The sequence below is a fragment of the Hemiscyllium ocellatum genome, chromosome 17, assembly GCF_020745735.1.
Source record: "Hemiscyllium ocellatum isolate sHemOce1 chromosome 17, sHemOce1.pat.X.cur, whole genome shotgun sequence".
NCBI classification, from domain to species: domain Eukaryota; kingdom Metazoa; phylum Chordata; class Chondrichthyes; order Orectolobiformes; family Hemiscylliidae; genus Hemiscyllium; species Hemiscyllium ocellatum.
Genome location: NC_083417.1, coordinates 55,717,593 through 55,733,095, shown reverse-complemented (window position 1 = coordinate 55,733,095; position 15,503 = coordinate 55,717,593). Strand labels below are relative to the sequence as shown.

Sequence of the window (15,503 nt, the reverse complement as noted above, 5' to 3'; positions counted from 1 at the left end):
TGGAGGTGGGATAGGTGGAAGGAGGTCAAGGTGAGGGTGATAGGCCGGAGTGGGGTGGGGGCGGAGAGGTCAGGAAGAGGATTGCAGGTTAGGAGGGCGGTGCTGAGTTGAGGGAACCGACTGAGACAAGGTGGGGGGAGGGGAAATGAGGAAACTGGAGAAAGCAGAATACATTAGCAGCTGATCTGTCACATTGCCGTTTAGATTCCTTTTATGTTTTCCTGTCATTACAGCAATGGGTATGCTTCAAACGTACTTCATGTACATTAGGATATTGTGAAAAATCTTAGTCTGTGCAGGTTCTGTATTTACTTCCCCTGATATCTGCAGGTTCTGTATTCATCTGGGGTTTATTTGAACCTACGAGCACCTCTTTGTTGAACTTTAGAAAAGGTAGAGTCATCCGTTTTGAAATGACCCTGTCTGACCCCGGTGACACATGGAGCTCATTACTTTGGCCATGTAATGGAGCTTGTTATTTACTGAAAATAAAAGCCACCGAATCACATAGCCCTGAGCAATTCACTTCCGTTTCTCTGTCCGTGTTATTTCAGGTCCTTCTCCTCCTCTAGAAACCCACATGGACACTCGTGTCCATTCCTGGGTAAACGAGCCAAAGGGAAAGATGAAGAACTTTTTCTCAATTGCCAGATTCTGCCGGCAGATACAAGGCTCAGACTTATCGTATTAAAGTATCAGGTCTGTCAACATCTAGAAAAATTGAAGTTAAAGAGCTGAGTTCAGGCACTTTTCCCAAAAGCTGCAGTGGTTAGCACCGCTGCCTCACAGCGTCAGGGACCCTGGTTCGATTCCAGCCTGACAGGTCTGTTTTTGTAGGGTTTGAACATTCTCCCCTTGTCCGTGTGCGTTTCCTCCGGGTGCTCTGGGTTTCCTCCCACAGACCCACAAGATATGCAGGTTAGGTGAATTGGCCATGCTAAATTGTCCATAGTGTCCGGGATGTGCAGGTTAAGTGGATTATTTACTCATTATTGGGATGTGGGCATCACTAGCTGGCCAATGTCTATTGCCCATCCCAGATTCCCCTTGACAAGGTGATGAGCTGCCTTCTTGAACCACTGCAGTCCACCTGCTGTGAGTTGACCCACAATGCCAGTAGGGAGAAAATTCCAGGAGGAGAAATGAGGACTGCAGATGCTGGAGATCAGAGTCGAGAGTGTAGTGCTGGAAAAGCACAGCAGGTCAGGCAGCGTCTGAGGAGCAGGAGAAACATCGATTCTCCTGCTCCTAGGGTGCTGCCTGACGTGCTGTGCTTTTCTGGCACTGCACTCTAGAAAATTCCAGGATTTTGAGCCAGTGATATTGAAGGAATGGTGAAATATTTCCAAGGTAGAGTGGCTTGGAAGGGAACTTGAAGGTGATGGTGTTCCCATATATCTACTGCCCTTGTCCTTCCAGATGTAAATGGGCATGGGTTTGGAAGGCGCTGTCTGAGGATCTTTGGTGAATTTCTGCAGTGCATCTTGTAGATAGTACAGCCTGCTGCTACTGAGTTCTGTTGGTGAAGGGAATGGATGCGGATGTAATACCAATCAAGCGGGCTGCTTTTTCCTGGATTGTGACAAGCTTCTTGAGTGTTGTTGGGGTACACTCATCCAGGCAAGTGGGAAGTATTCCATCATGCTCCTGCCTTGTAGATGGTGGACAGGCTTTGGGCAGGGTAAAGAGGTGAGTTACTTGCCAGAGCATTCCTAGCCTTGGACCTGCTCTTGTAGCCACTGTGTTTATGTGCTGAGTCCAGTTAAGTTTCTGGTCAATGATAATCCCCAGGATGTTGACAGTAGAGGATTCAGTGATGGTAACACTATTGAATGACAAGGGACAAGTGGTTAGTTTGTCTCTTACTGCTGGTGGTCGTAGCCTGGCATTTTGTGGTGCAAATGTTACTTGCCGCTAGTCAGCCCAAGCCTGGATATTATCCAGATCGTGTTGCGTTTGAACATGGGCTGCCTCCAGTGTCTGAGGAATGGGAAATAGTGCTGAACATTGTGCATTTACTGATGAACATCCCCACATCTGACCTTATGATGGAGGGAAGGTCATTGATGAAGCAACTGTAGATGGTTGAGCCTCGGACGCTATCCTGAGGAACTCCTGCAGAGATGTCCTGGAGTGACGTGACTGACCTCCAACAACCATGACCAAGTTCCCGTGTGTCAGGTATGAATCTAACCACTGAAGAGATTTTTCCCAGTGTCCCATTAATTCCAGCTTTGCTAGGGCTCCTTGATGCCACACTCGGTATAACGCAGCCTAGATATCAAGGGCTGTCACTCTCACCTCACCTCACCTCTGGAATTCAGCTCTTTTATCCATGTTTGAACTAAGGCAGTAAGGAGATAAGGAGCTGAGTGGCCCTGGTGGAACCCAGACTGGGCATCACTGCAGGTTATTGCTGAGCAGGTGCTGCTTGATAGCACTGTCGATGACACCTCCCATCACTTTACTGATGATTGAGAGTAAACTGATGGGGTGGTTACTGACCAGGTCAGATTTGTCCTGCTTTTTGTGTACAGGACATATTTGGGCAATTTTCCACATTGTTAGGTAAATGCCAGTGTTATAATTGTACTGAAACAGCTTGGTTAGGGGAGTTGCAAGTTCTAGAGTACAAGTCTGCAGTACTATTGCTGGAATGCTGTCAGGGCCCTTAGCCTTTGCAGTGCCTCCAACTGTTTCTTCATATCACATGGAATGAATCAAATTGGCTGAAGACTGGTATCTGCAATGCTGGGGACCACTGGAAGAGGCTGGAAGAGGATCATTCACTGAGCGCTTCTGGCTGAAGGTTACTTCAAACGTTTCAGCCTTATCTTTTGCAATGATGTGGTGGGCTCTTCCATCATTTGAGGATGAGGATATTTGTGGAGCTGTTCAGCTGTTCAATTGTCCACCATCATTCACAACTGGATGTGGGCAGGACTATAGAGCTTAGATCTGTTGGTTGGGAGATTGCTTAGCTCTGCTTATCACTTGCTGCTTATGCTCTTTGGCATCCAAGTGCCATTAACCAGGGGCAATGCAGGGATAGGGTAGTGGGTCTGTGTAGGATGCTTTTCGGAGAGTCAGTGGGCCAAATGGCCTGTTCCACACTGTAGGGATTCTGGGATCCTATGATTTTGGTTCATATTTCTCTGCCACCCTTCAACAATGCATCTCTGCTGTGCTCAGTGTCACCGTCAAATGATACGTCTGTCATTAGGTGTTTTTTGTCGGTTGCTTATATTATCATCCTGTTTCCCTGTCCCCATATCTGTCGAAGCAAACACTCAGAGACACAGTATGGATTTATCTTCTCCATCTTTATTCCGGGCCCTGGAGAGAGAGAACGATTGCCCATGTATGCAAAGACATGAGTTTTCGGTCTTCTCTCAAACAGCAGATTCTTTAGAGATTACATAGTCAATTACAGGGAGCAGCATCCAAATAAGGTAACATCTGTATTGATTGGATGACCATTACAATCAGTGAGCATCAACAGTAAAGATTAAGCTATCTGGCACTATCAAATGGATGCTCTTAGCCTTGTTAATGGCATTATACAATGGATGCTCTTTACCTTTTTAACCCACTATCCTTGTCTCCAGCACCTCATTGTTTACTGCAAGTTCTTATCTGGTCAAAGTCAGGCTAGCTGAGCCTTTGTCACACAACTAAAACTTAACTCTTTCCCTATCTGCTCATACACTTTTTCAATTCAGATGGTTTGGTTTCCCTCATCATGGTTACATGTACGATTGTACCATTGGACACTTCAAAGCATATTGCACTATGCATTGTCAGTCTATCTGGCCTTAGGCAGTGGTAACAAATGGGCAGAATCTATTTGGAAGCCCATACTGTGCAGCAATTGATCATCCAATTCTATTGACGACAGTGGAGAAATGAAAAATATAACTGTCCAGGTAGTTCTCCTTTAATGTGTAGTTGTGTTTCAGTGAAACCTCATTTAATAGACAACTGCTTAATAAAAATAATAGGGCTTTTGGGAAAAGTGGTATAGAGACACACCAGTAAGAAAGTCACTCCCGATCGCTCAAAAATCACCCAAACAACTAAAGTAAAGTGTAGCACAGCCTGAATGATGTTTGAAACCATAAAGTAAATTTAACACAGTACATTTATAAACTGTAAGAAAGCTACTCTCTATACAGGACCTCTCACAGAAAGCTGCTCCGTCAGCTGTTGACATCGGCACACGTGCAGAACCAAGCACATGAAGCAATCCCTTCTGGAATTGCGCTATTGCCAATGGAAGTAAGCATTCTCCAAAATACCATTCCCTAATTCTTCAACGTTATGGCCAAATCGTACTGCCGAAATGCGCATTATCCCAGAACTATCTGTAATGGGGGATGGTGTAGTTGGGGGAATAGACGCTGTTCTCTGTGGCCAGATCAAGAATCCTGAAGGCTGCCTGTCCGGGGCCCATGTTCAGGATGTTCCATCTGGGCTGCAGAGGAACCTGGAGTAGAAGGGGAAAGACCCACATAGGTACCAATGATATATGTAGAAAAAGGTTCTGCTGAGGGAATATGAGCTAAATTAAAAAGCAGAGCGAAAAATTATCTCTGAATTACCACCTGAGCCACCAGTAAGTAAATGAGTCAACAAGATTACAGAGGTAAACATGTGGCTCAAAGATTGGTGTGGGAGAAAATGGGGTTTGAATATGTGGCATATTGGTATTACTCATGGGGAGGGAGGGTGCTGTTCCAATGGAGCGGGCTCCACCTGAATCATGCTCGGCCACATCCTGGTGCTTTACAAAGCTGGGGGCTGTGGACAGGGCTTTAAATTACGTGATGAGGGAGTGGGTTCAGTTGCATGGAAAATTATGGTCAAAGTTAAAGTGGGGGAGGACTCAGCAGAGGTCATTAAAATTTCCACAACAAGTAATAGGACAGAGTCTGGAAAGGGTCAGGAATCTGACTGCAGGCCCATCAGGTAGGGGAACAAATATGAGAAGGGGGGACAGCCAATACAGACCGGAGGATGTTGTACTAAAATACATGCAGTATACACAACAAGTTAAATGAGTTGAAATTGACAATATCATGGGCCTCATAGCTGCAAGGGGATCAGGGCTGGTGCCTAAATATCCAAGAGCACATGCCTTTTCGAAAGGAAAGGCAGATGGGCAGAGAAGTGGGGGTGCCTTGTTAGTAAGAAATGAAATTAAATCAATAGCAAGAAATGATATAGGGTGAGACTGTATGTGAATAGAGTTGAGAAACCACAAAGGAAGAAAAGACCCTATTAGGAACTGTGTTATAGGCCTCCTCGCTGTACCAGGATGTGGGGAAGAAAATAAGTCAGGAGATAGAAAAAGCATGGAAGAAAGGCAATATAACCATAATCATGTGGGACTTCAATATGCGGGTAGAATGGGAAAATCAGATCGGTAGCAGATCCCAAGAAAAGGAATTTATGGAATGTCTAGGAAATGCTTTTTTTGGGATCAGGTTGTGGTAGAGCTCACTAGGGAATGGGATATTCTGGATTTGGTGACTTGTAATGAGGTAGACTTGATTAGGGAGCTTAACGTGAAGGATCCTGAGGGGCAGTGACCATGATATGATAGAATTCACTCTGAAGTTTGAGAGAAAGAAGTTGCAATCAGATGTGATGGTGTTACATTGGAGTAAAGATGAGTACAAAGATATGAGGGAGGAGCTGGCCAGAGTTGATTGGAAGGGGAGCTGAGCAGGGAAGACTGCGGAACAGCAATGGCAGGAGTTTGAGGATAATTCAGGAGGCATAGCAGAAATTATTACCAAGGAAGAAACAGCATATGGAGGGGAGGGTGAGACAACCGTGGATAACAAGGGAAGTCAGGGATAGCATAAGCAAAATAGAAAGCATACAATGTGGTGAAGGTTAGTGGGAAGCCAGAGGATTGGGAAGCCTTTACAAACCAGGACAAATAGGGAAAAAAAAGTACTGGGGGTGGGGAGAACATAAAATGAGGGTAAGCTAGCTAGAAATATAAAAGAAGATAGGAAGAGTTTTTTAAAAAAAAAGATATTGAAAAGGTAAGAGAGAGATGCAGGAGTGGATGCTCGATTGCTGGAAAACCAGGCTGGAGAAGTCATAATGGAGAACAATAAAATGGTGCAGGAACTGAATAAGAACTTTGTGTGAGTTTTCACAGTGGAAGATACTAGCAGCAAACCAGAGTTTTAAGAGAGTCCGGGGCAGAGGCATTGTAGTGATCATCACTACGGTGTCTGAAAGATCTGCAGGTGGATAAATCACCCGGACCAGATGGACTACACCCCAGAGTTCTGAAGAAAATAACTGAATAGCTTGTGGAGGCATTGGTGCTGATTCTTCAGGAATCACTGGAGTCAGCAAAAGTTCCAGAGGATTGGAAAATGGCTAATGGAACAGCCATGCTTAAGAATGCAGGGAGATAGTTGACAAGAAATTATAGACTGGTTAGACTGAGATTGGTAATTGATAATATTTTAGAGTCCGTTATTAAGGATGAGATTGTAAAATACATGATAATACATGGAGTTAGCTTTGTTGAGGGGTGGCCATGTCCAACAAACTTGTTAGAATTCTTTGAAGAGATAATGAACAAGCTGGACAAAAGAGAGCCAGTGGATGTAATCTATTTGGATTTCCAGAAGGCCTTTGACAAGATGTTGCACAGGAGCCTGCTAAGTAAGATAAGATGAACCATAGTATTCAGGGCAAGGTACTGGACTGGACAAGGATTGGCTTACTGGCAGAAGGCAGAGTGGGGATAAAGGAGTCATTTTCAGGATGGCAGCCGGTGACTAGTGGAGTTCCGCAGGGTCTGTGTTGGGACCACATCTATTCACGCTATACATGAACGACCTGGAAGAAGGAACTGAAGACGTTGTTGCTAAGTTTGCAGATGACACATAGATCATTGGAGGGCGGGTAGTATTGAAGCAGGAGGCTGCAGAAGGACTTGGGCTGGCAAGGAGAGTGGGCAAAGAAGTGGCACATGGAATGCAATGTGGCAACGTGTGAGGTTATGCACTTTGGTTGGATGAATAAAGGTGTAGACTATTCTCTAAAGGAGAAAAGGCTTTGGGAATCTGAAACACATAGGAATGCGAGCTCTGGATTCTCTTCATGCTAACGTGTAGATTCAGTTGGTAGTTAGGAAGGCAAATACAATGTTAATAATCATTTTGGCAGGACAAGGATACAAGAGCATGAATGTGCTGCTGAGGCTGTATAAGGCTCTGGTCAGACCACACTTGGAATATTGTGAGCAGTTTTACACTCCATATCTAAGGAAGGATGTGCTGGTGCTGGAGTAGGGCCAGAAGTGGTTTACAAGAATGATCCCGGGGAGGAAAAGCCTGTCATGTGAGGAGCAGTTGAGGATCCTGAGCCTGTACTCAATGGAGTTTGGAAGGAAATAAGAGAATTTGAAACTTACAGAATACTGAAAGGCCTGTGGATAGAGTGGACATGGACAAAGGGGCGGCACGGTGGCACAGTGGTTAGCACTGCTGCCTCACAGCGCCAGGGACCTGGGTTCAATTCCCGCCTCAGGCGACTGACTGTGTGGAGTTTGCACGTTCTCCCCGTGTCTGCGTGGGTTTCCTCCGGGTGCTCCGGTTTCCTCCCACAGTCCAAAGATGTGCGGGTCAGGTAAATTGGCCATGCTAAATTGCCCGTAGTGTTAGGTAAGGGGTATATGTAGGGGTATGGGTGGGTTGTCGCTTCGGCGGGTCGGTGTGGACTTGTTGGGCCGAAGGGCCTGTTTCCACACTGTAAGTAATCTAATCTAAAAAAAGATGTTCGAGAGACTTGGACCCGTGAGCTTCAGAATGAAAGGATGATGTGTTAGAACTGAGACAAGGAGGAATTTCTTCAGCCAACGGGTGGTTAAACCTGTTGCCATAGAGGGCTGTGGAGGCCAAGTCATTGAGTATACTTAAGATAAAGATAAAAAGATTCTTGTATAGTAAGGGGATCAAGGTTAGTAAGGAGCAGGCAGGAGAATGGATTGAGAAACATATTAGCCATGATTGAATGGTGAAGCAGAGCTGATGGGCTGAATGATCGAACTCTGCTTCTATACCTTATGGTCACGTGGTCTCTCATTCTGCACCAATAGCTGAGATGAACTTTTAGCCAGTTGTGTTAATACCCCCTCATCTATTCAGTGTGCTGGTGCGCTATTGGTCAATGACCCTATCTCTTTTTTTTTATATTCAGTCATTGGATATGGATGTTACAGACATGCCCAGCATTTATTGCTCTTCCTTCTTTACCTACGTGAATGTGATGGTGAGCTGTCGTCTTGAACTGCTGCAGTCCTTGGGCTGTAGGGCTGTCCACAGGGTTGTGCACAGAGGAGTTCCAGGATTTTGACGAAGTGCAAGTGAAGGAGGTTCCAAGTCAGGGTGGTGTGTGGTTCGGAGGGGATCTTGCAGGTAGTGATGAGCATCTGCTGTCCCTAGCCTTCGGTGGTACACTCCATTGGGTTTAGACAATGCTGTTGAAGGGGCCTGGGTGAGTTGCTGAAACGTGTCTGTAGATGGTACACACTGTGTATTGACGGTGATGACAGTGAATGCTGAAGGTGGTGGAAGGTTGCCAGTCAAGTGGACTGGTGTGTCTTGGATGGTGTCGAACACATGAGTGTTATTTGAATTGCACCCAGCTAGGCCAATGGCAAGTATACCATTACTCCTGATTTGTGTCTTTAAGATACTGGTCAGTCCTGGGGAGATGAGAAGTGAGTTACTTGCCACAGAATTTTCAGCCTCCCACCCACTCTTGCAACAAGAGCATTTATATTCATTAGGGTAAAAAAATGAGGTCTGCAGATGCTGGAGATCACAGCTGAAAATGTGTTGCTGGTTAAAGCACAGCAGGTTAGGCAGCATCCATGGTATAGGAAATTCGACATTTCGGGCATAAGCCCTTCATCAGGATGAAGGGCTTATGCCCGAAACGTCGAATTTCCTATTCCTTGGATGCTGCCTAACCTGCTGTGCTTTAACCAGCAACACGTTTTCAGCATTTATATTCATTAGCTGTTTATGGGATATGGGCAGCATTAGCTAACGCAACATTTATTGCCCAGAGGGCAGTTCAGAATCAATTATATTCCTGGAGGTACATTGTTCAGTTTACGTTTTCCAAAAAGAAATCTTTTTATTATATGTGAAGAAATCTCATTTACAAATTATGAATCTTGTCAATAATAGCTTTTTATGTGACATGCAATGTCCATGTGTCTCATGCTGTGAAATTTGGAGGAAGAGATTGAGTTAATGGTGTCCACCATGAGCTGGGCCATTTCAGCAAAGTACAATCCAGAAAACTGATGGAACTTTGGGCAGCATGGTGGCTCAGTGGTTAGCACTGCTACCTCACAGCAGCAAGGACCCAGCTTAATTCCAGCCTTGGGCAACTGTCTGTGGAGTTTACACATTCTCCTTGTGTCTACGAGGGTTTCCTCCCACAGTCCAAAGATGTGCGGGTCAGGTGAATTGGCCATTCTAAATTGTCCGTAGTGTTAGGTGCATTAGTCAGAGTGGGTTACTCTTCGGAGGGTCAGTGTGGATGTGTTGGGCCGAAGTGCCTGTTTCCACACCATTGGAAATCTAATCTAATCTAAAAAAGACTTCTCAGCATCCAGTAGGGAGAGGGAGCTGGGTCTCAGCTAAGCTGAATAGGGAGAAGTATATGAAGAGGCCCAAGCACTGTCTCCACTGGCCCTTGCTCAGGCATGTTACTTCTGCCAGAATTTTGAAAAATACATCACAAAGCAGACATCAATGTTGCATTGTAAGGTTCAAAGTTTGGGAGATTTGTAGCTCGGGTGCTCGTTGTTGTGGTTCTGTTCGCTGAGCTGGGAATTTGTGTTGCAGACGTTTCGTCCCCTGTCTAGGTGACATCCTCAGTGCTTAGGAGCCTCATGTGAAGCGCTTCTGTGATCTTTCCTCTGGCATTTGTAGTGATATGTATCTGCCGCTTCGAGTTATCAGTTCCAGCTGTCCGCTGCAGTGGCCGGTATATTGGGTCCAGGTCGATGTGTTTGTTGATAGAATCTGTGCATGAGTGTCATGCCTCTAGGAATTCCTTGGCTGTTCTCTGATTGGCTTCCCCTATAATAGTAGTGTTGTCCCAGTCGAACTCATGTTGCTTGTCATCGGAGTGTGTGGCTACTAAGGATAGCTGGTTGTGTCGTTTCGTGGCTAGTTGGTGTTCGTGAATGTGGGTTGTTAGCTGTCTTCCTGTATGTCCTATGTAGTGTTTTGTTCAGTCCTTGCATGGGATTTTGGACACTACTTTGGTTTTGCTCATGCTGGGTATCGGATCCTTCGTCCTGGTGAGTTGTTGTCTGAGAGTGGCTGTTGGTTTGTGTGCTGTTATGAGTCTAGTGGTTGCAGTAGTCTGGCTGTCAGTTCAGAAATGTTTTTGATGTATGGTAGTGTGGTTAGTCCTCTGGGTTGTGGCATGTTCTCATTCTGTTGTCTTTCCCTTAGGCATCTGTTGATGAAATTGCATGGGTATCCATTTTTGGCGAATACATTGTATAGGTGTTCTTCTTCCTCTTTTTGCAGTTCTGGTGTGCTGCAGTGTGTTGTCACCCTTTTGAACAGTGTCTTGATGCAACTTTTGTGTGTTGGGGTGGTTGCTTTCGTAGTTTAGGACTTGGTCTGTGTGTGTGGCTTCCTGGATACCTTTGTGGTGAATTCTCCATTCAGTGTTTTTTGTACCATCACGTATAGGAATTGGAGTTGGTTGTCCTTTTCTTCCTCTCGAGTGAATCGGCTGAGAGTGTGGCGTTGATGATCCGGTGTGTGTTCTCGATTTCTCTATTGTTCTCTGTGTTCTCTATTGTAAGGTGTATCCACTTCAGTCATTAACACAGTCATTAACTCTCGACACAGTTAGAGTTGCACTTCTGTTGAAGAAGCAAATAGTCATTGTCTCAATAAAAGTGCCTGACTTAGAAAGTTTGCAGGAATGGATCTGTTCAAAGATATTTTTTATTCCAAAAAAAGGCCAGCAGTTTTAAACATAGAGGCATAATTCACAATGTATTTAAAAGGAATAAACAAAAAATTGCACTTTGAGTCATGACAATCTTTACAACTGATGTTTCAAGGGAATCAGACTTCAGTGCCTAATGATAAATGAAATCAGAGTGCCACCTAATGTCTGTCTGTGCAATAAATAAAGAACTACAGATGCTGGAGACCTGAAGCCACCGAAAGCAGCCAGACCTGAGGGTCTCCAGCAACTTCTGTTTCTGTCTGTGTGATATGGAGGAGCCATGTATAAAGGTTGTAAGGACTTCATCTATTTTATTTGAGATTGTGTAGCTGAGATCTTCAATGCCACCTTTCTTCATCTTGGCAAAAACAAGCTTCCCAGTGGTGTGGATAGACGGAAAATATTCCAATCTCAACCAGTTGAAATCCAAGATGAAAATATCACTGACCTCACTTGTATGCAGATGACAATGTCAACTCTGCTCTCTCAGAATAGTACCTTCGGGCCTTATTCAATGCCTTCATGGAAACATACCAAAGAATTGGTCTCGGGCTCAGAAGATTTGAATTCTTTACCAATCCATCCCAGGTCAAGTTTTGGTCCATGCCTCCTTCATGAACAATGGAGAAATCTTCCCAAGAGTGAAAGTTGTCTCTTACCTGTGAAGCCAATTCTCATTGCTGCCATTGATGTGGGAATTCAACATCGCATCCAATCTGAGAGTGGCACCATTGAACACCCAAGGATGAGAATCTTCTATGACTGTGACATCGATGCTGATACCAAGATCCTTCTGATTCAGCTCTGTGGCACTTGGACTACTTATGGATGCCAAGGCCATTGAGAAGTAATGTCAACGTTGTTTGAGAGCATCAGCTGGGAAGACAGTCATACTAACATTTGTATCCTTGAAACAGCCAATAGCATCAAGGCCGTGTTCATCAGGACCCACCTTTGCTGCACTGGCCACTTGTTTAGGATGCCTGAGTTTTGACTACCAAAGCAAACTTGCTTCACTCAGGTCAAGGAAGACACACGAACAAGGGAAGGATGTGAAGACTTCCCTCAAGAAATGCAACATGGGGGAATCAGCTGATTTGGAGGAAGCTCCTGTACGAAGTGATATATTTCTTCACGAGCACCTGGCTGGAAGAGGAAGCATGGAAAAGGAACCGGTGAAGGAATGTCAGTGACCTCAAGGCCAAGGGCCAATCCCACCTCCTGGAAGCTCCTGCCAAGTGTGTAGCTGGAGATTAGTAGAAATTTGGACTGCAATGTCACAGAGAGAGAGAGAGAGAGAGAGAGAGAACCAGTTTGAAATAAAACTGGAGCGGTATGGTGCTCACTTATTTATTGCATGGGAAGATGTCACCTTTGTTGAGGATTTGATACTTTTGTGAGTCAGACTGGCATCTGGTACCTTTAGGTTGAAAAAAAACACAAATAGCTTCTGGACCGATTTTCAAGTCATAGACAGAGCTGAGGGAAGAGAACATGTTATACTCAGACCTGCAAACATGTGGGATCTCTCTCTCAAAGTATGGAAGAAAACCAGCAATAAAAAGCTGCTGTTGAATTGAGCGTGACTGCAGTTGACAACAATGTGGTATCATTACCATAAACCAAAGAACTTTGAGAAACTTGCTTCATTTTCCCCTTGAGGTTTGAACTCTTGATCCACAAATATTGTTCCTTTTTGTCTATATTTTCCATGATATTTCGTCAAAAATGTCTGTTACATCTGTCTTATCCATGCTATTTATGAATGTGTGTGTGTGTGTTTGAATTTAATGGGAGCACAGTTTAAACTTAGATCTCAATAATTAATAGTCTATTTTTCTATTCATTAAAGGCTAGCTTCGGGTTTTTTTTTGTTTATTAACAGAAGTTGATGTGAGTTCATTTCATTTGGAAGTGTAGACAGTCAGTCATGAACCATTAAATTGGTCTTTTTCACATTTGTGATGACTGGGCAAATAGTGGTCACACTCCTCCTATCAGAGGAGTGTGAACAAGTTAAAGATACTGCAAGGAGATTCCAACTGGCTCTTTTGCTGAAATGGTTGCTGCAAAGGGAAGTTAATGTGTGGCAGATTTAAATGAAGGAAGCTGGTAAAATGTACTTACAAAATCAAATTTCTTGGTTTACATTAAATGCACATGTTAATCTGCTTCAAATTAGAAGTTATTGTGTTATTGCTCCTCAAGATGTACAGGTATAAAGTTCTTCTGGCAATGTTTTTCTACAACAGAACACCCGCACTGGCCGGTTTCAAAACATTTTGCACGCACTGTTGTTAGAATGCTGAATGGATTCTCAAACTCTCAACATTCGCCTGTACCTGTGTTTTTGTTTTTGCTGCTGTTTATCTATTATTTACTTAGCTATGCTCCTTAACTCTGTGATCTGCTTGTATTGCTCTCAAGACAAAGCTTTTCACTGTGCCTCGGTACACGTGACAATAAATTCAATTCACTTCAACAGCACCTCCAAAAACCTGAGCCCTCTACCATGAAAACCAGCCTTCCTTCCAATGCCTCCATCTTCACTTCCCACTGCCTCAGGAAAGCAGTCAAAATAATCTCAGAACCCTCCCACCCCACTTTTATATTCTCCTCTACCCTCTTCCATTGGGCAAAAGATACAAAACTTTGAAAACACCTACAAACAGATTTAAGAACAGCTTCTTCTACACTGTTATCAGACTTGTGGATGGACCTCTTGTATGTCAGAGTTGATTTTTGTCTGCACCTTCTCTGTAGTTATCACGTTATATTCTGAATTCTATTCTACTTTCCAGATGAACGTACATGAGGTATGATTTATCCGGTTAGCACGCAAAACAATACTTTTCATTGATCTTTGGTACATGTGACAATAATAAATCAAATCAAATCAAACCTGGAAGGACAGGAGATACATGGAAATACTGGCATTGGCCAATCTCTATTCAGTCTCTCACCACCCTGATGGAGAACTGTTTCATCATTCTTTATCAACCCTAACAGTTCTCTGAAACTACATCGCATGGATTGCAGTCATGCAGGCAGCTTACAACCGCCTTGTCAAGGGAATTTAGAGATGGGCAGAAGTTGGACTTGGCAGTGATGTCCACATCCCATGAACAAATAGTTATTGTGCAGTATGTGAGAACCTGGCTATCTGCTGCTGTGTTGTTGCTGCACTACACTTGGGATGTTAAACCGCTACCTGTCGAGGTGGATGCAAAATAATTGGAGCAGGATGTTCTCCTATGCTCCTGTCCAATATCCCTCACTCCACCAATAACGTCCGATTATGAACTGAATGCATCTCATTGCTCCATGGGGAGCTGCACATCATGGCTGCTGTTCATCAGTCTTCAAAAAGAATTCATTGTGTTCTGAACCGTTTGAGCTGTTTGCCAGAAATGACATGTGAATGAAAATTGTTCTTCGAGTTTCTATGTTTTAATTCTCCTTCTCTGGTAAGTAGGAGGAGGTGCAGTGAATTACCTCTGATCAAGATGTTCTTGGTTCAAGTCCCGTACCAAGGCTTGAAGATCAGGGAGCGTTTATATTGTGGGCTACACAGGTTTTAATTATCATCTTGTAAATCCTTCCATACACATGCCAATGGCAGGAGAGATTGTTGGTCAATCATGTGTGCCAGAGCATTGAGTACAGGAGTTGGGACATCATGTTATTGCTGTACAACACCTTAGCAAGGCCCCGTTTGGAGTACAGCATACAATTCTGATCACCCTGCTATAGGGAAGGACATTATTAAACTGGAAAGGGCACGAAAAAGATTTACAGGGATGTTACCGAGACTAGAAGGTATGAGTTATGAGAAGATAGGCTGGGACCTTTTTCCCTGGAGTGTCGGAAGCTGAGGGGTGACTTTATAGGGGTTTATAAAATCATGAGGGGCAGAAAAAAGGTGAATGACCAAGGTCTTTTCCTCAGGGTAGGGGAGTCCAAAACTCCAGTTTAAGGTGAGAGGGGAAAGATTTAAAAGGGACCTAAGGGCTAACTTTTTCACGCACAGGGTAGTGCATCTGTGGAACAAGCTGCCAGAGAAAATGATAGAGGCCATTATAATTACATCATTTAAAAGACATTTGGGCAAGTACATGGACAGGAAAGGTTTAAAGGGATATTCCTGATGAAGGGCTTTTGCCCAAAACATTGATTTTCCTGCTCCTCGGATGCTGCCTGACCTGCTGTGCTTTTCCAGCACCACTCTGATCTCTACTTTAAAGGGATATGGGCCAAATACAGGCAAATGTGACTAGATCAGTTCAGGAAACCTGGTCAGCATGGATGAGTTGGGCTGAAGGGTCTGTTTCCAGGCTGTGTGGCTCTCTGAATCTATGTGATGGATAGAACACAGCAGTTTCTGTCATCACTTCCCAGACCTTCATGTAACGGTGCATGTTCCAATATAACTCCAATTCCCTGAGGGACTGCCAACATACCAAGTACGTCAAATG

At 44.2% G+C, this 15,503-nt stretch overlaps 1 protein-coding gene across 2 annotated transcripts in view; it reads left to right on the top strand.

Annotated features, from left to right (window-relative positions):
- fhod1 (formin homology 2 domain containing 1) overlaps nt 1-15,503 on the top strand; it is a 312,470-nt gene that overhangs the window by 146,770 nt on the left and 150,197 nt on the right. The window lies entirely within an intron of this gene.